Source organism: Nicotiana tabacum, chromosome 20, assembly GCF_000715075.1.
Source record: "Nicotiana tabacum cultivar K326 chromosome 20, ASM71507v2, whole genome shotgun sequence".
Lineage (NCBI taxonomy): Eukaryota > Viridiplantae > Streptophyta > Magnoliopsida > Solanales > Solanaceae > Nicotiana > Nicotiana tabacum.
The window spans coordinates 24,384,297-24,406,015 of record NC_134099.1 but is presented as its reverse complement, the minus strand read 5'-3'; the positions used below and the strand labels follow the sequence as shown (position 1 = coordinate 24,406,015).

At 36.0% G+C, this 21,719-nt stretch overlaps 1 long non-coding RNA gene across 1 annotated transcript; it reads left to right on the top strand.

Moving 5' to 3' along the window:
- The first annotated feature begins 13,091 nt into the window (after positions 1–13,091).
- LOC142174896 (uncharacterized) lies at positions 13,092–14,082 on the top strand. Its single transcript, XR_012703977.1, has 2 exons — positions 13,092–13,150; positions 13,696–14,082. It is a non-coding gene; the product is annotated as an uncharacterized LOC142174896 (long non-coding RNA).
- Positions 14,083–21,719: the final 7,637 nt, after the last annotated feature.

The following is a 21,719-nucleotide window of genomic DNA, read 5'->3' as shown; positions in this document are numbered from 1 at the left end:
TAAGGTCTTGCCTAAAAAAATCTTCAAACTTAGTCATTTTTTAAAGAAGGAATTACAAACATTAGTAAGCTAAAACAAAGGAGTCATGTTGGTGCATTTCCATGTTCAAACAATAAAATATACTACATTTACACCAAAACAGTCAAATATCACATGGAAGCTCACTCATTATACATATCTTGCAAACTTGTTGATACTATATTATCTCAAAACAAGCAGTACATGAGAAAAAGTGAGATTAGTACCTTGCAGCAGGAAGAAACCAGCAGTAAAAAAAGATGAAATGCTGATCAGAACTTTAAAGAAGGAGCAACCAATGAAACTGAATAGCAACAGTGAAAATCAACCCAGAAAACCCAGAATCAACACTCAAAATGTCTCCAAAATCAGAGTACCAGCCTAGAAGTCTAACCAGAAAAAGCTGAAGTTTTCAGAGAACTTTCAAGGAATTTTTCTCTTTTTTTTAGAACCTTTTAGTGCAGAAAATGTTGATGATTGTGTGTGTGAGTATGAGTGAATGCTTTATTTATATAGAATGCCCAAAGATGGCATCAAAATGGAATATTCTAACCTAAATTCTGAAATTTCAGAATAGTACAACATCTTTGACAGCTGTTTGTCCTTTTTCCCACCCAATTTTAGCATCTTTTGCTAAAATGGGGGCAGCTGTCCAAAATACTAGAACCTTCTGATATTTATCCTATGTGACCCTTTCAATTACTAGTTATTTCAATTCTAAACAAGTCTGATCCTATTTTAGAAATCTATTTAGGACTTTCTAGAATCAAATAGATGATTAGGGTTTCTTAAACTTGCTTTAATTTGTAGCCCTAGGGTATTATATTTTATTTTCTGAAATTAAACTAAGGTCTAGGTTTCAATTCTAAGGTTTAAACCTAATTGACAAATTTTAAACCAACTAATCTTAAACAAACAATGCATTTAACTTGTACTCAAACAACTATCAAAATTCAGAATGTTTATGCAAAGAAAACAAGAAATCAAAACTAACTAATTTCAATTAAACAAGATTAAATCAAGCTAAGGCTAAACCAATCAGGAATCGGTTAAATAGGCAATTGATTAACCCTTAACACTATTCTAATTATCTTAACTGAATACTGAAACAAGCCTACAAGAGAAACAAACATAAAAGGAAAAACAGAACAAGCAAATCATCAAAACCTAAAATGCTAAACCTAATTAAATCTGAACCTAAGCAAATAAAATTTCTAATGATGAAATCTTAAACATGTTTTAGTTATTCTAATAAAACGGATACATGTACTCAAACTATCAGTCAAAGAAAAGAAAAAGAAAAACCTAGATCATGCGACTAGATAGGCAATTAAACAATGAACGAAAGACATACAACAAAAGATAGAAAGGGAAAGAAATTACCTAAGCTTGTAAAAAAACAGAGAAAAACTGGGCCGACCATGAATTTGACCAAACTTCAAAAGGGGAACATGAACCTGAACTAACATTAATCGACTGCTCTCAACAAGAATAGTCGATTAATGAAAGTTTGGGGGGGTTCAAACAACTAGCCATTAGACGAAAATCAGAAGAAGGGAAAATGTTAGGGTTTAGAGGATCTCAGATTTGAAATTCGAAGAAATTGACGGTGATTTTTGGAAAATTTATTGTAGTTTAGGGTTCAAAGGGGTGTGAGGAGTGTGAGGTGTGATTTTGGGGCTATTTAGGTGATTTAGGGTTTTTAGGGTCAGACTTAAGATCTATAATTCGAGCATTTGGGTGAATATTTGAGGGAAATAGTTTGGGAATTTGGAAAGGGGAGGGAAAAGAGGTCACATAGTGTTGATTTGATGGAGTTTGGAGCACCGACATCGTCGTGAGGCGATTTCCGGTGGGTGGTCAGCGGCGGAGGCGGCGTGGGAATAAAGACGGCTAGGGTTTGGGTTCATTTAGACGAGGGAGACAAAATGAGGGGTGTATGGGGGGAGGGTATGTGACTTTTCAGACAGTTATATATTAAATTGGGATTGAGTTCCGAACCGTTGGATCACATGAATCAAACGGCTGTGATGAAGGATAGAAAATAGGGTTGTTTGGTTTATTAGGGGGCTTGGACCGGGTAAGGGTGGTCTGGGCCTAGTTGGTTTTGACGGATTGGGTATCAAAAATGGCCCAAATTCAGATTAAATCCCTTTTGTTCAATTCCTTTTTCTTATTTCCTTTTCTTTTGTTTATTTTTCTTTTTCTTTTCCTTTAATTAAGAAAAAACCTAAATCAAATTTCTAATTTAATCTTTATTATAAAATTTATCTAATTATAATATTTATAAAAATTATTTGATCCTAGATTAAAAGAGAAAAATTACTAATCTAAAATTAAAAGCTAAAAATGTAAAAGTGAGCCAATTTTTGTGATTTCATCTTAATAAAGAAATTAATTAACTAATTAATCCTAAAATATGAAAATAAAATTTCAATGCAATGCACGGTATTTTTGGTATTTTTTCCTGATTTTAATAAAATTAAACGTGCACAAAAATGCAAACAATTAATAAAAAATCCTGCAAAAATCCTATAAAATTGCAAATAATCTGGAAAAAATCTATTTTCTTTATTTTTATAGGAGTATTTCGTATAGGGTAAAAATTACATGTTCATAACAAACAAGACTAAAAAAATTAGTATATAATAATGATAAATGGGTAATATGTAACAGAAAAGGCAAGAATTTTGTAGTATAGAATAATCATTTTAAACTAATGTGGAATTTAATATCTTTTTTTATCGAAATCATTTGAGTTATTGGTCAAATCACATTAAGGGAGAAATAGATCTAAAGTGAATATGATCCATTTAAGCTTATGTGGTATTTATTTTTGGATTTTTCTCATTAAATTTTATGTCATGTTATATTTATGGTAGGGGTTTGAGCCAAAATGACTTTTAAGTGATAATGATAAAGTTTAATTACTTTTAAGTGACAAAATATAATTGAATGGCTTTAGTGAAATTGAAAGGTAGTTGAATAACCATCAGTGAAATTAACCCTGTATCGAAGCTTAGAAGGGTGTACTTGAATAAAGTCAGTAAACAAGTTCAAAATCAATTAAAAAAATGTAAAATTAGAGCAATTATCCATTTCTAGATTTTACCAAAAATATATGTAAGGAGATGCTGATTGAATTGAATAATCCCACAATTTCTGCTTCATGATCATTTCTCTAGGTAAAATAAAAGAAAATAAAATAAAAGCATTACACCAAAATTATCCAAAAAGTTCGAAATAACTTACTGTTACTATATGTAAACCTCAAATTGAATAAAAGTTTCCAATCATTTCTAAACTACATGTAGATTGTAGACATGAGTTTACGTTTACTTGCTACTTATTATGTATAGGATATAATCTTATGACGTAATTTGACAAAATATCTCAAGTTTAGTCACAAAGTATTATCTATTTATCTATTTATCTATCAATATTATATTAAAAGCACGAAGGCCCTATCGAAATGTTGTTCGTCTTTTTTACCCTTCGTAAATACATTTTATATTAGATATACTTGTAATTGTAATCATTAATTATTATTTTTTTTGCCAAAAATCAAAAACTGTTGCGTGCTTCCTTTTAGATTTAGAATTCTTTAGAATTTACACTGCTTAGGACATTTTTTTTCCTTTGGTTTTGTTTCCTTTAGTTTTAGGATTCTTGGATTTCTGTTTTCTTTTGTTATGAATAAAAATAGTCAATGGGCCATGATGAAGAACGGGTTTAAGAAACTAGCAAACTTTGTGTGGGATCCGGGTTGATGGGCCCAAGCACCGAAATCAATTAAGCGAATTGGTTAAATAGGATAGTGTAACAATAGTATAGGCATGGTGAATATTGTTAGAAACTTCCCCTCTCTGGTCTCTCTCCCTCATCTTGTTGGCCCAAGTAAAGGTTAGTTTTGAAGAGTGACAAAGGAACTCAGACATGAACCAGATCCATCCTAGTAGAGCACAGATATGGACAGACTTAAGCATGCGAGATGCACGTGAAGGAGATAAACTTATCTTGAAAGAAGTCATATCTCCTGAACCTGATCGAAAAAGTTGCATATTGGATAAGGAGAATGACTCCTTACTCAAAAAGAACACGGATTAATAAAAGGATGGAGTTAGAGGTTGAGATCAACTAGAACTCTTCCACCAAGGAAGAGTAGCATCAGAAGTCTAGTCAATCCCTATTTACTAATTCTATAAATATCAATGTTGTTCTCTTCTATAGGAAACGCACATAAGCAGAAGTTAAACGTGAATTGAGAATGAAATAGCTAGCAAGGCAATTTTGCAAGCAATTTGTATATGATTCAAGCGTGCAAACCTGAAGCTACTTGAACCAAATAGAAGAACCAGTTCCAAGTATCTGTCTTTTATTCTAGTTTAATTGTAGTAGGTGTTTTCATATTGTACCTTTCAGCTTTATCTAGAAGCAATTGTATTAGGTACTCAGAGTTTTCAAGTTAGAGTTAACTTGAAGTTGTCGCAATAATTGAGGTTGTGTGTTACAATGAGATTAGAGTTAGTCCTAGGTTTACAAAAGAGTTTTTGTAAATGCAGTTTTTGGTTCAGTGATTTTAGTGAAGAGTTTGGAAAAATCCTACTAGAAAGTAGGTCGTGGTTTTTTCACCTTTTGAGCCAGGTATTTTCCACGTAAAATCATTATGTTCTTTATTTTATGTACTTATTATTCTGCAACAGTAGTAATTGGAACACATAGAAGAATCATGTCCTTCTATAATCAGGTTAAGCGAAAAATTGGACACCACACAAATCACCCCCCCTCCTCTTGTGTGGCATTGAAGTATAAAACATCTATTGGTATCAGTGCGGGTTATCCTTGAAGAGGCTAACACCTTAGGAATATATCAAGATGAGTGCACCACCTGAAAAATAGGAAAGGACAATCCACTGCTAGGCCCTCACTCTTCAATGGCCAGTACTACTCCTGGTGGAAAAACAGGATGAGAGATCACATCATCGAAGAGGATTATGAACTATGGGACATTGTTACTGATGGTCCATTGGCTACCATGAAGAAGAATGTTGAAGGAGTGGATGTGCCAAAACTAGAGCTGACTACAATGCTGAGGACTTGAAGAAGTGGGAAAAGAATGCTAAGGCCAAGAAATGATTTGTGTGTGGACTTGGTCCAGACGAGTACAATAGAATTCAAAGTTGTACTACTGCTAAGGTGTGATGACCCGACCCGTCGTCTCATGAGTTACCACCCTTCTCCTATAGCTTTCCTTTTGGGAAGCGAAGCTCGAGCCTTGTTCAAATCAAGTGCAACATTAGCAGACATGCGAATGGCCATAACTACTTCACCTGTCATTCCTCTAACACCAAATCCTGATTAAAAGAAGGATACATAATCAACATTGAGAAAAGGGTGATTAACATGTGAAAAGAAAAAAACGTGTAAAAAGGAACATACCATGTGTTTTCACCTTCCAGCCATGTAAAGAAGAAATTGATTTCCAAGTTCTTTGATCCTTAGGAGCAATCTTCAAAATTGAATCTACCCAACCACGGAAGTCAGGAATAAGTTCCACATCTCTCATGGTTGCTACAAAAAACCAAAAAGAGACGAAGTTAGAAAAAGAATCAGAATTCTCAAAAATAGGTGCGGTAAATAAAAGAAAACTTACGTGCAAAATTCCACTTCTCAGGGAAGGGAATATTTGTTTCACCAAGCAAGTCCACTGTACGTACAGCAACGTAACGGGTGTACCATTCATGATCCCTGTCATCTTCAGGGCTTACCAAAACCTTTTTGCTTCTTGCAGTTAAGGTAAAAACCTCATGGCGCATTAAATTGGGATGGTATAAATGAATAAGGTGAGAAAGGGTGAAGTTGACATTGGCTTTGGCAGATAAGTATCTCAGACAAGCCACTGCTCTCCACACTAGGGGACCGACTTGGGCCAAACAGATTTTAAAGAAACGGCAAAAGTCAATAATGACTGGGTCAACCGGAGGATTAAAACCCAAAGTAAATGGGTAAGTATAAGCAAAAGAGTAACCATTTCTAAAGGAAGAAATTCTTTGATTTGGAGAAGGAATTGACATTCGAAGACTATTGCTCCAGTTATCCCTTCTGATTGTAAGAATTGTAAGCTCGGTTACTAATGAAGGATAAGTGTCAGCTTTTTTTAAATTTACAATTTGCTTTTGAAGAGACGTTCTATCACTCCCAAAAGATAAATCACTGGGAACAATTTCATCGACTAAAGGTTCTTGAGAAGAATCAAGGATTTCTTTACCTTTAGAAGAAGGGGTCTTCGGAATAGAACTCCCGATACTAGGAGAAGAAGAAGCAGGACCAGATAAACCATCACGAGCGGACCCTAGGCCCAAGCTCCGAAGCCTACCTCCTCTGCCTCTCCTATGTCTTGTGGGGGCATTGGGGAAGTGATCGAGAATTGGAACTTTTCTAGGGTTAGGGTTTGGAGATGACATTGTTGAAGAAGGATGTACTAAAGGGGAGAGAAAATACAAGTAAGTAAGAAACTGCTTGTTGAAGATCTATGAAGAGGAAGGTAAACGAAAGAGGATTAAAAATGCTTATAATGACAACCGTCAAACTTAGAAGTGCAATGATGAAAAGCCTATAATAAAGGCAACTATCATTTCGTGAATAGTGTGAATGAAGAAATCTCAAAAAAAGGGTGTAGAATTGCAGAACCAATCAGAAGGTGACACGTATGTAAAGCATTAAATGGAAGGGACAATTGAAGCGTCAGTATTTGTCATAATATTAATTACGGCAAAAATTCCCTTTTTATGAAGATCCACTTCCCAATTATTTACTTGATAAATAAATGGAAAGTGGGGGGACTATCTGTATTGGGAAAAAACTGAATTTACATTATAGGTGACGTGGCATGACACGTGGACTGGTCAAACGGTCAAAACACAATAAATAGCCAAGAGGCACGGGCGACAACAGCTAAGGGAAAAAGAAAGCAACATAGGTGCGGACCGTTACTAAAATAGGTACGAGTCTCGTACCTATCCAAGTCATTTAAAGACCGAAGATCGGAAGAAGTTGAAGATACGAATCTGATGACGTAAAAGAGTCTAAATACAGTATTAAATATCAAATACGTTAGAATATTTGATTTAAAAAGAAATGATTGTGTAACGTTTCTTTTAATGTTATTTATTGCTCATAATTATCTCATTAAGACAAAGACATTACATCTTCTCCTAGAATTAACTATAAAAGGAGAAGAACTCACCATATGTAAGGATACGAAATACTATTGAGATCTTACTGAAATACAAAACTATTTACTGCTTTACCATCATTCTCAAAAATATTTTATTTTCGTCTCCTGATTATCAATAACCCAAATTTCTTTTTAACTTTGACCAAAGACTTAGATTTTTGGTTAAACAGAGACGAAATAGATCCTAATGGAGTTGATTGGGATTCATTTAGCTCACCCAACTACATTATGATTAGGGTGGTTGTTGTTGTTGTTGTTGTTGTTGTTTTATGCTATTCTGGTTTGCAACCATGGCGGTGTCCCTTCCCTTACCCGATTTTGTGACAGACTGAGCCTACTTCTTATGTCCTCAACCAAGAATAAGTAAAACGCTCAAGATTGTGAATGAGGCAGCATAGCAATGGGTAGTTTCTAACTGGTTGCCTCCCATCTGCATGCCAATGATTTCTCAGTGTCTGGTACTGTCAAAGAAAGAGCCTTTCTTTAATGCCCTGTTGATGTTATGGTTGGTCATTGACAATCTCGTCTGCTTTATTGGTCATATTCCTTTCCCTTTTAAAATCACAATCGTAAGAGCGATGTTTGTCACGAAAATTTTCTGTGAAGTTTGGACTGTTGACAACACAAAAAATCAGCCTAGAAAAAATTACAAATTAAGAACCAGAAGAGATGAAAAATAAATTTAAACAAATTTAGATGGAGTGTTGAATGACTAAATTGCACTGATATCGTGTCTTTTTTCAGTCTCGTACTATTTGCTAATACGAGGTAAAAGCAAGGATATAAAAGTAAAGGAAGGAGATAATAAGATTTTATTTTTATAAAATAAGCAGCAATGGGGTCTGTCTGTAACTTTGTTTATGTCCATACATCTATTGCTTCCTTGTTCATATCTTATGGGTTCTTTGTTGCCTTGGCTTTGAGATTCTTCCTTGGGAGCTATTGAGGAACTGGTGGATGTTTAAAAAAATATTTGTGGGGAAACATGAAAGGAGCTCTGATGATACTTCTAGTTCTTTCTTTTCTGTGCTAATAAATGAGCATGGAAAATTCCCTGACCTGTATCTTGGCTTGGTATACCTATATGGCCTGATTGAGAATCTTCTCGTTTCACATCAACCAATTTTGTGTAGCATGAATCCCAAATTTGTTGGGAGTGGTATCCACTCTGCTTTTTTAGGTATTTTTTCATTCAAATATTGTGTGTGAGACTGTTTGTCTCTGGTAATATATGTGTATGTGTGCATATAGAGCATGTAAGTAGGTACTTCTTGTTTGTTTTTGCATTTAAGGAGTATACTCTGTTCTCTTTCATATATTTACCCCACTTTAATTCTCTCCACTCCTGACAATGTATAGAGGGTATACAAAGTACTGGCAGTCTTCTTTCCTGCTATCTTCTTTTGCTTCTGCTGATGCTTCTGCTACTGTATCTACTTCTGTTGCTTCTTCTGTTTCTGCTGCTTCTTCTCTACTACTTCTCCTGCTTCTGCTTTTGCTTATTTTGGTCTTATATAATAGAATTTTACCTATTTAATTTGTAGGAGCGTTGCAGGAAGAATGCAGAAATTCAAAAAAACCAACTTCCTCATACTTGTGGTGCTATGAGTTTGGCTAGAAGAAGGGCTGCAATGGTAGTTTAAGCGCTTAACTTAGATAAGATATATGTTCTCAATTAATTACTAACATTATTCATTTTAAAATTTTCAGAAGGCGGTGGAAAAAGCTTTTGATCGAAGCAAAATGTGGACTGAGACTCATAAAAGGAAAGATGGGAGTTATGTAACTGATGAGGCTTTGGTGATTGGGGTAAGTAACATTTTTGGTGCCTTCTGCTGTGAAATTATATTTTACTTTTAGATTGGTACTGCTTGTCTAGTCTCGGGTTTGAAACGTGCTTGGTTTAAAAATTCTATTTTAGCGTTGGGGCATATACTTGATGAATATAACATGTCTGATCATTACATTGGTTTTGAAACGTGCTTGGTTCCAGTAACCTGGTTGTGTTTCGACCAGCAAACATCTGAAGAACTGTTCAAAAGCCAATACTTTGCTTAACTATCAGAAGTTGGATGTTGGAAATAATAATCAGGTGTTTGAGTCGCACAAAACCAGCAGCCAAGCCTTATCATGGCCCTTCCATAAAGCAAGTAAAGCAACTGCTTTACGCCCCGTATTTATGAGGGCCCCTTTTTTGTTACACCTAATTGATTATGTATAAGTTTAACAAAAAGTTTTGTGAAGTGAAAAAGTTCGATTTCTTTCTTTAACAAATATAGAGAAGAAAACTTGCACCAAGAAAGCTTGCACCACAAATATAGAGAAGAAAACTTGCACCAAGAAAAAGTTCGATTTGTAATTGCTATAAGATTTTTGACAAGGAAACTTGCACTTGAAATGAATATCGAACCCAAATTTCGTAAGAAATGTGTGATATATAGGAAGTAACAATTTGATGAGAGTGTTGATAATGAAGTCTCAAAATCTTTCGAAGAGTTCTTTAGAGGACGGGTTATTCACATTTCATTTGATGGAGCAAATTAAAAGCTAACCAGTGGAAATTCTAAATATTCCCCGAGAAAAAAAAAGATGCCTCCTATGTTGCCCATAGATTACTTTTATACATAGTAGACAAGGTTATTTCTTCACATCAAAATAGATTTGAGCAATTCGAAGCATATGGAAATATTTTTGGTTTTCTATTTAGCGGTAAAAACTAAAATCACTAGATGATAAAAATTTAAAAATATATTGCCTTAATCTTGAATGTTCCTTAAAACATAATAATCAATTATATATTGATGGTTTAGATCTATTTTCTGAATTAAAAGTATTAAGAAAAATAGTACAATTAAAAGATAACAGTTTAATTGATACACATTAAATAAAAAGATTTGATTCTTTTCCAAATGCCTATATTGCTTATGGAATAATGTTAATAACTCATGTTATCGGTGCTTCAATGGAAAGAAGTGTTTAAAATTAAAATTGATAAAATCTTACGAAAGATCAACAATGTCTCAAGAAAAGTTAAATGGATTAGTTATATTGTCAATTGAGAAATACTTATTAGGAGTTATTAATTATAAGAAAATTATAAATAACGTTGTATATAAGAAAAACTAGAAAAATAGACTTCAAATAAATAAATAAATAAATTTAAAAAAAAATTAAGTTCCCTCATAAAGTTTGGCTTTAGGCCACAAAATTCGACGGGCCGCTCCTGCTTACCATTCTCTTAATAAGCATTAATATAGAAGAAATTACTCTGAACTAGTTCAACAGAAGTAGCTTTTATAGACAAGCTCAAATGATTATTTTCTTTGCAATCAACTGCTCATCACTATAGCTTTAACAAATCTGTTATAAAGCAGATTAGCTTTGTTATGTTAGCATATTAGCATTAAATGAGATCTGCTGCTTCTACAGAAATTTTGGCTAGACCATATGGTGTAATTTGCATTTCATTTTGGGATGTGGTGTTATGGATCTGTTGATGGTTTGATTCATGTTTTAGCTAGCAGTTTAATGTACAATTCTTGTCATTTCCAAGTTCCAAGCACCTTCATATTGCTCAGTTTATGCTTCTTCAAATTTTGTAGGAAAGAATTGAAGAAATTCGAAGTCAAAGAGCAGAAAGTCTTGATGAATCTTCACCAAATGATGCACTTGGCATAGTATTCGGTCCCGAGCACCCCGGCCATGTTCGAGGTTTAGGCTTGGGTATAGTTCCAACTGTAGCATTCAAACAGACATCTGCGAGATACCTCATGGTTATATGGGTTCATCTAGCAGTACCGCTCCAACTCCGGAGTGGCAGCAAGAGATGACAGATGTGAAATCAAAATTAAATGCACTAATTAGCTTATATGAAAGGAATATAGGAAATATCCCGAGGAGTTTGCTCACTTATTTTCCACTCCTCCACAGGTATAAGTTCTCTTGCTACACTAAACTTTTAGTTATTTGCTTTTCTTATGGTTCTTTTTTAACATAAAGTGGTTTCCTAAGCCGTGTAGTTACCTTTTTGGTGATTAAACTCATTAATTTCAATGTGATTTTTGTATATCCAGTCCTACTACTTCAGCTCACCTGTTAAAATTTTAGTTATTTGCTTATTGACTATATTTTTTCTTCTTTTTTTTCAGGCACCAGATGTAGGAAGTGATGCACCATCAACAGTTGAACCAAGAAGATCTTTAGATGAAAGTAACAATGATGATCGTCCAAGTGTGAATTAGTGATTATTTTATAGGATCAACTATGGATCTTTTGGATATTACTGTAAAAATACACTTTGAAGCATTAATATTTGGATGATGTTGTAGACAATAAATTTGTGTCGAGAAAATAAAATCAAGACCGAAAAATATCGCAACAATCGTAGTATTTTATTTCAAATATTTGAGTGTTACAATCTCTATGATTCCTCTTATTCTACTTTTCTAGTATAAATTCAAGGGCCTTTGAGCTTGATCATGAATTGTAATTTGATTTATCTGTCACGAACACTTTGATTGTTGCCACGAATTTTATCACAAACAGTAGCCTTGATCTTGAACGCCTTGTATTTGATTTGACTTCGTTCTTGATCTTGAATACTTGAATTGTTCTTCGTTCTTGAGCTTGAACCTGATTTCTTGAACTTGAACTTGATTGCTTGAAGTTTGAAACTTGTAGAGAAATTTGCGACGTTTGATCCACGAGCTCTATCTTGCTTCTTGTTATAACTTCGGTGTCTTTTCTGAGTTATGAAGGCCCATATTTATAGTTGTGGAAAGGAGAAGTTGTGATAAGAACAAACTCTTTCCGACCAATCAAATTGAAATGTGACATGGCCGCATTTGATTGGCTAGAACATGTCACTTGCATACGTGGCGTGATTTCATTGGCCTTTTAGTGTGACGGGGCATGCCTTGTCATTTTGACACATGGCACGATCCTATTGGCTCTTTCGTTTGACTTGGCGTGCCACGTCATTTGACGTGTGGCATTGGGCCTCTAGGAAGATGACTTCTTAGGCTGAGATGGGCTCATCATTTGTAGCCCAATTAAATGGGCTAGCCCAGTCAATATTTATTGGACTTAAATAATTAATTCAATTATATTAAACCCATAATATTTATTTGGACCAATATATCTTGAATTTAAAATATAGTCCAAATTATTTAGTGAATTTAATTTCAACAAAATTTATATGCTCACAAATGCCTCCTACTTCAAGACTTGTCAAGGTATAAACTTTAAACACTAGACTTGAAGTATTTACAAGAACAATTTGCATCATCCTTCTTACAAGCGCTTTGTCGGGTTAATTCATGTATATCCCTTTCAACTTGTAGCTTAAAACGACTCTTTGTCAAATTAAGAAAAAGAATAATAGCTTTATTTGCTATTATTTTGGAAGTAGTACGTCATACCACAATTTACATGAAATGGCCCGTTGTGCTTATTGATTTCAAAAGATTTGCACATGACTCTCTTTCTTTGCAATTCAAAATTCTGGTGTAAGAAATAATTTTCTTTCTTCATTCAACTGCATTAATAAGGCAATTATATATTCACTTTAAGTTTTGGACAAAGATGATATTCCTTTCCACGTAGACTTGTTAAGATACGTTTCCTTACTTTATTGGGAATGTCTTTTTGAACTTGCATGTGGGTACACGCCGACACACAGTAACCATCTTCGATTAGGAGACTAATTCGGGCAATTTAATTCCTTGTTGGAATTGATCATGGCAGTCATCCCACATCGGCAAAGCCACTTAATGTGCTGCCTCGAGAAATCTATAAATAGTCACATTCTCATGTATTTGAGCATCAATCAGCTTTCAGCATCTTTAAGCTGCCCTTGAATTCGTTTCTTTGACGATTGGAGGCATTAACGCGAAGGTAATTTCTTCTTTTTTTCTCGTGTTTTTCTTGTTTTATTGTCCCTTTTTTTCTTCTTTGTAGGTCAAGCGAGAAAGATATGCTCTTGTTTAACAAGATGATCCATGCATGAAGAAGATAATCTTGGGGTGTGAGGGGATGAATATGCATCCTTGCCCGATTCTTGAAGAGATTACTCTCAATGTGGCCAAATTCTTGGAGAGATTACTCTCAAAATCGCCCGATTCTTGGAGAGATTACTCTCAATGTGGCCCAATTCTTGGAGAGATTACTCTCAAAATGGCCCGATTCTTGGAGAGATTACTCTCAATGTGGCCCAATGTTTTAAGAGATTACTCTCAAAATTGCCCAATTCTTGGAGAGATTACTCTCAATGTGGCCTAATTCTTGGAGTGATTACTCTCAATGTGGCCCAATTTTTGGAGAGATTACTCTCAAAATGGCCTGATTCTTGGAGAGCATTTCATCCATTTAGACCTTTGTACCCATTCTAATATTCTTGATTCGGACTTTGATGACCCCTCTTTTCTTTTTCTTTTTTTTAGCACGAAGAGATGGAACATTTCAGGGAGTATACCTCACCTTCCTCAAAACTTAGTGTCACACCTCCTTTTTCGCCCGCGCCGCCCGCGAAGGGGCACGGAAGGGAGTTTTTTCCAATTAAAGGACAATCGAATCGGGATTTATTTATTTATTTCAGAGTCACCACTTGGGAGATTTATGGTGTCCCAAGTCACCGATTGAATCCCGAATCGAGGAAAATATTCGACTTTCCAATTGAAGTCTGCGAACCAGAAATTCTAAGTAAGGAATTCTGTTGGCCCGAGGGAAGGTGTTAGGCACCCCCGAATCCCGTGGTTCTAGCACGGTCGCTTAAACTATTGTAATGGCTAGATATCTGATTTTAATACATATTATAGTTTATGTGCTTTTATCAACTTTAAACCGCTTTTATTATTATTATTTTTAGAATTGCAACGTCGTGAAAATGCGTTTCGAACCACATCGCAATCAATGTACCCATGGTTGTTGACACATTTTGACTCCGTTGAGATTTGGATTTGGGTCGCATAAATGCGCACCCGAGTTTAGGGATGTAGTATTATTAAAATCGTGCCTAAAGAATCTAACGCTTTATTACTTTGGAGAAGGCTGTGAAATTTGCTAAACGACCCATCTCGAAATCTAAGTATTCAATTAAACATTTATTGAGGGCCCCGCAATTTGTGCGTTTTATTGGGCGAGGCTCATCTCATTTATTTTAAAAGGACAATCCTAAAATGCCTACATTTTTTTCTATTAAATTTTGTCTCTACAAAATGAAAGAGAAAAGGTCTTAATTTATTTACATGCTTGAGTTGTTATAGTTGGGTTTCGAATATGATTCATAAAATCTGAAAATGATGCAATCAGGGCAGTCCGTTGCCAATGCGGGCCCAGGCCCAACGTGTATGGCATAAAACTGGACCTGGGCCATCTTATTCACATGTTACTACCTAGTTACATTATACTAGGCATGTTCATAGTTTGTCAAATTAAAAAAAAACTTGGCAATCTAATTTTAATCCTAGAACATTTACATGCTGAAATTGACCAATAGTATTTAACTAAACAATATTCCTACAAGTTCCGAAATGGTCTATTCGTTTAATGAACTAACTGTTGAATGTTTAAGAATAGTCTAAATCAGCTAACATGCTTTTTGAGACATGATAATCATCCAACAATAACGAATTAACTAGACAGAGTTACTACACCATTTATTTATTTAGGCAATACATAGATAGTTCGTCCGTTAAGCTATCGTCAGATGTTCCACTATATATATTAAACAGCTACATGATTCTGATTAGAGTAAGCTAAATAATTTATATATACAAATAAAATTCAGAATATAATTAAAATAAATTCAGAACTTCAACTCTTCATTTCGTATTCATGCTTCATGTTTCAGTTTACAGTAACCAGCGTGTCAGTTGTGTACCTGATATTGGAAGCAAAAGAAAAGGGAGATCAGCAGAAATTCAGTAGCATACAACAACAGCAACACCCAGCAACCAGTAACAACCAGCAATGAGAAACCAGTGACAGATTTTAAAATCAAGATAAAAATCCAGAAACACCGACAATAATCAACGGACAGAAGCCAAGAGAATCTTTTTTAGATTTGAAAGACTAATTAATGTTCAACCCTTAATTTCTGAATCCGTATATCAGAATATTTAGATTGTATATCAGGTGTATACTACTCTCTCTTTTAATTTCCAGAATATTTTTATTTGTATTTTTGGAAGTCTTAATATTTTCGGAATTTTTCTCTCTCTTCAATATTCAGCCCTTTTTTTTTTTAATTCTGTCCAAGTCCCCTCTATTTATTACCAACTTTCAGCATTTTTTAAAATTAAAACTCACTATCTTTCACTCATCCCCTTTTAATCCCACTACCTAATGTTTTGTCCCCCACTACATTAAACAAATACATTATCCCCTCCATTATATCTTGTCTCTCATGCCTACATTAAACAATTATATTATTCCCCCACTACATTATGTCTTGTCCCCCACCATGTACTATTTTAATATTATTAAAATATTATTTAATCTTAATGGACAGAGCACTCAAAATAAATAATTGTTCAGATTTTTAATTCCAAAAATACCCCTCTGACCTTACTGAAATTACCATTTTAACCCTGAAAATACTGCAATTTACCAATCTACCCCGTCAGCTATAACCAATTCACCTAATCAATTCTAACCAAAATATAGCAGCTATAACCAATTCCTAATCAAATTTTATGAACAAACTCAAACTATATGATGAACAACAAAGAAAACTGGAATTATTTTGACTGAACAATATTTTTTAACAACAAATCTATTTTCAGATTCAACAACAATAACAAACAAATATATTCAAATCACTGAGCTCAAATTCAAATTAAATCTAACAACATTACAACCAAGATAAAGGATTCAAGTGATTAAACTAATACACTTCTGTATTTAAAACTAAACAAGAAAAATGAATAAAAACAAACTAAAGAAATAATCAAGAAATGACGAACAAACGAACAAGAAAAGAATCAAACATATACTGATTTCAGATCCGAGAATATCAAACAAAATACGGACAGAAATGAAACTTAAACCAACTACCGGATCGGAACAACGACGAACTCGAACGTAAACAAACCTGCCCGGAAACAATTATCGCACCAAAATCACTCGAATCTGCCTGGACGAACGACTGCTCCAATCAATTTGATGTTCAAAGAATAATACAAATGAGCACTGAAACAAACTCTCCAAACCCCGAACATTCAAACGAACACGCGCTAATTCGTCACCTTCCACTCATTTGAATTTTATCACTTCGAAACTCAAATCGAAATCAAAGAAAATCAACAGAGATGGTGCGACAATTCTGTCCAAAACTTCCTCTCGATGCTAAGGTGCAATGATGCTGGAGCTGGGCGTAGCAGAAGCAGCAGAAACGACAGGCTGGTCGTGAGGCGTGACTGCGTGTCGCCGGCGATGGTGAAGGCTGTTGGTGCGTCGTTCATGGATTCGATGACGAGGCAGGGTTGTTTGCTCGATGATGGGGTGTTTGGCGATAACAGAAGCTGGACGAAGCAGCAATAGCAACGCTGCTCAACTGGTGGCAGCGATGGAGACGACGATGCTCGTTTGGATGTGTCGATGAGCTGTGATCGTAGAAGGTGGTGGTGGAGGGCAGTCCATGGACGAGCTTGAGCTCGCCATGGAGAAGACAAAGCAGCAAGGGGCAGCCATGAGAGCTTGACCTCAAGGGTATCGTTCATGGCGGAGCTTCGAGGGTGGTCGTCCATGGCTGGTCGTTCGGCTGAGGAAGACGGACGACGGGGCTGGTAAAGGCGATGGTGGCTTGGTCGTAGAAGATGCCACTGGTTTGGGGGCTATGGGGAGGGCAGCCATGGGAGTGTAGTTTGGAAGCTTGAAGAAGGAGAGCAAGAGAGGGGGCGGGTGGGGTTTTTTCAACAATGAATATTTTTAGGATTTTGTTTTTGAAATGAAAGATAGGAAAATAGGGGTGTTGGGTCTTTGGGGTTATGGACTGGGTCGACCCGGTTTGAAATGGACCGGGTCGTAGGGGAAGGTTGGGTATCCTTGGGCTTGTGGTTTAAAATTGAAGAAGAGGCCCAATCCGATTTTCGTCTATTTTTTGTTCTCTTTTCTTTCACTTATTGATAAAACTAAAATGTATGAAATTAAATTATAAAAACCAAAATTATCTTAAAATACTAATTAACTTCTAATAATAATTATCACCCAAAATTAAACATCAATAAAATCAAATCATACAATTTGGACATTAAATGCTAAAAATGCAAAAGATGCCTATTTTTGTAATTTTTTTATTTTGTAAAACAAACTTAATTACTCCTAATTGTAGAATTACATATTAAATGCAAATGTGACATATTTTTTATATTTTTATTAATTTAACAAATAAACATGCACAGACAAAATATAAATAATTATCCAAAAGTGCCACGAAAATTCAAACATTGCACACAAAGGAAAATTGTTTTTATTTTGAATTTTTGGGAGTAATTCTCATATAGGGAAAAAATCGCGTGCTCACAGTTGCCCCTCTTTGTCCGGAAGCACGAAGGGTTTTCGCGCAAAGATAAAGTGAGCGGATACGAGCGATTTTTTGCCCGTTGGACTACTCCGTGTGAAGCATTTTTTGAAAGATTTGACCGAACCTTTGCTTCAGAGGTTTCCTACATATCCTGGGCTAAACAGGAATCAGGTCAATGTAGTTCGGGAAGTTTTGGTAGCTGGGACTACCATGAGACTACAATTTGCTGTTACTGCTGCTGCATACTGTTACTACTACTTACCGATCTCCTTATTATATCGTGCTTAAAAGAAAAATCAAGAAGCTAGGCTAGACTACGGATTACAAGATCCCATCTATCTTCCATTTGTTCTTGATGCCCTGCTTTCTTGTCGGCTTGCGTCTATTCCGGTGATTCTTTCTTCCGAGAACTGATGACACCGGCCTCTTGCTTTCCTGAACACCAGTTTGCTTCATTTTGTTTTGTTCGCTTGAGGATGTGGCTTCTTGCATTATGCTGTGGATCTTTTGTTGTAACCTTCTGCCTTTCAGTGGGTTACGGATTTGCAGACCTGAAATGCAAAGACTGAAAAATATTCCCTCGTTATACAGGTGGGCGCCTAATGCTAAGACATGAAAAGTATTCCCTCATTATACAGGTGGGCGCCTAATTGCTAAGACATGAAAAGTATTCCCTTATTATACAGGTGGGCGCCTAATTGCTAAAGACATGAAAAGTATTCTCTTGTTATACAGGTGGGCGCCTAATTGGTAAAGACATAAAATGTATTCCCTTGTTATACAAGTGGGCGCCTAATTGGTAAAGACATGAAATGTATTCCCTTGTTATACAGGTGGGCGCCTAATGCTAAAGACATGAAATGTATTCCCTTGTTATACAGGTGGGCGCCTAATGCTAAAGACATGAAATGTATTCCCTTGTTATACAGGTGGGCGCCTAATGCTAAAGACATGAAAGTATTCCCTTGTTATACAGGTGGGCGCCTAATGGTAAAGACATGAAAGTATTCCCTTGTTATACAGGTGGGAGCCTAATTGGTAAAGACATGAAAGTATTCCCTTGTTATACAGGTGGACGCCTAATTGGTAAAGACATGAAATGTATTCCCTTGTTATACAGGTGGGCGCCTAATTGGTAAAGACATGAAATGTATTCCCATATTATACAGGTGGGCGCATAATGCTAAAGACATGAAATGTATTCCCTTGTTATACAGGTGGGCGCCTAATGGTAAAGACATGAAAGTATTCCCTTGTTATACATGTGGGCGCCTAATTGGTAAAGACATGAAAGTATTCCCTTGTTATACAGGTGGGCGCCTAATTGGTAAAGACATGAAAGTATTCCCTTGTTATACAGGTGGGCGCCTAATTGGTAAAGACATGAAATGTATTCCCTTGTTATACAGGTGGGCGCCTAATGCTAAAGACATGAAATGTATTCCCTTGTTATACAGGTGGTCGCCTAATGCTAAAGACATGAAATGTATTCCCTTGTTATACAGGTGGGCGCCTAATTGGTAAATAATAACTTGAATTTGTTTCCTCGATTCTCCGAGAAAATTTTCAACTGTGGCAGAAAATTTTCTGCCCCAGTTCTGGCAATCTTTCTTATGACGTGTCTTTCGGCCATCATCAACACTTTATTTTCCTGTTCAAATCAAAGAAAATTTAGTTAGTTTTAAAATATGGCAAGTGGTCATGTCACTCCTGATGGGGATGATTGTTCCCTTCCCCTTATTCCTATTTGGCATTCTCAAACCCAGTTGGGGATGATGTTATTTGTTGGGGATAACATTCTGCTGGGGATGGTTTTTCCATTTATCCCTTCCCCGTTCTGTGTCTTAAACCTGCTGGGGGTTATTTTGCTGAAGATGGATTTTCCTTTCTTCCTTTCCCACTATGTGTTGTCCGACTACCTCGGAACTTTGGTCGATAATCGGTCGGAGTTCTGCTGGGGATTCTCTTGGAACTTAGCCCACAATTTCTTCAACATGCTGTTTTTCCGGTTTTTCCCCGTACTTTCCTTGCCATTTTAGACCAATATTATTCGGCCTTGCAACCAACGTCTTTTGTCTTATTGCCTTGTCTATGGCATGTCCTCTTCACATTTTGTATTGTACCATTTTGGCAACTGGTAGTAAACTTTGAAAGACCTTTCTAAAAAAAATCTGGAAAAAGTCTTTTAAACAAAGAAATGAAAAGATAGAAAAAGAGAAAATCTTTCTGAACAAATGCTGGGGAAAAGAAAAGAAATGAACTTATCTGGGTGGTATAACCGATTCCAACGATCATGTTGTGCATTCCGGATTAATCAACCCAGTCTATTTGTGTCGATCAATCTTTCTGATGTCTTCACTTGCTAGGGATAAATAGGTGCCCACCTCTTCGCAAAATGCGGATCCTTTTTGCCAATCTATCTTGTCGCCTCATAGTGCCCTTCGCGGGGTTTTCACTAATAAGACTCTCTCATTTCTCTCAGTTCCCGTCACCTTATGGTGCCGGTGAAGGTTTTCACCGATAAGACTCTCTCATTTTGCTTCTCTAAGCTTACGTCGTCTTATGGCACCTGTGAAGGTTTTCACCGATAAGACTCTCTCATTCTGCTTCTCTCAGCTTACGTCGCCTTATGGTGCCTGTGAAGGTTTTCACCGATAAGACTCTCTCATTTTGCTTGTATCAGCTAGGGATTGGAGTGTTGCCGGTAAGATTCTCTCTGCTGGGAATTCTTATGGCTATCAATTCTTTCAGCTCATGATCCTTATTCAGTCGGGGACCGGCGTGTTATTCTCGGCTTTTATTTGCTTGTCTTGGCACCTCTCGAATACTGATCGGGAGGTCTTTTTTGGACATCAATATGGGTTTTATGTGGGGCTTAGAAGAAAAGGATATAAAATTCAAAATAACTTTGATGGGTAAAACATTACAACTCTTGGAATCAAACTGTCTTTTTTTCAAAAATTTAAAAACATAACTTCTGCCCCAGTTTTCTTGCTTGGGGATTCTTTTTGATTTTTATTACATTATGACCGAGCCGTGAGGCGCCTATGTATCCTCTTTGAGGAATCAGGTCGAACTTACTTCACTTGATTCCTTTGTTTTTCTTGCGACCTTCCCTTTTTTTTATTATTATTCTCCTCCTTTTTTTCATCATTTTTTTCATTAATGATTCCAAGGGAGGGGTATAAAAGAATAAGTAAGGCTCAAAGGGGTAAAGCAAAGGTTAAAAGTGTTTGGATAGAAGAAAGAATTGCCTCCGTCATTTCATTATTCGATAAGCACCAAGTACAAACAAACAAATAAACAACAAAAGAAATTACACATAATATCTTTTGACTGCATCAAAATTGATAGCCATGTCGATGCATCTTCCTTCGACATCTGTCAGACGTAAAGCGCCGTTGGATAATACTCTGGTCACAGTATACGGCCCTTGCCAATTCGGGGAGAACTTGCCTTTTGCCTCGATCTGATGTGGGAGGATCCGTTTCAATACTTGTTGTCCTACTTCAAATTTCCTAGGGCGCACCTTCTTATTGTATGCTCTTGCCATTCTCTTCTGATATAACTGGTCATGGCATACTGCTACCAATCTTTTTTCATCAATTAAGCTCAACTGCTCCAGTCGGGGTTTGACCCATTCATCATCATCAATCCCGGCCTCAGCGACAATCTGAAGTTATGGAATTTCAACTTCTGCTGGTATCACTGCTTCAGTTCCGTATACCAACGAATAAGGAGTTGCACCTACTGATGTACGAACAGTAGTGCGATAACCCAACAATGCAAACGGTAGCTTTTCATGCCACTATCTAGACCCTTCTACCATCTTCCTCAAAATCTTTTTTATATTTTTGTTGGCTGCCTCAACTGCACCATTAGCCTTGGGACGATACGGGGTGGAATTACGATGTGTAATCTTGAACTGTTGACATACTTCTT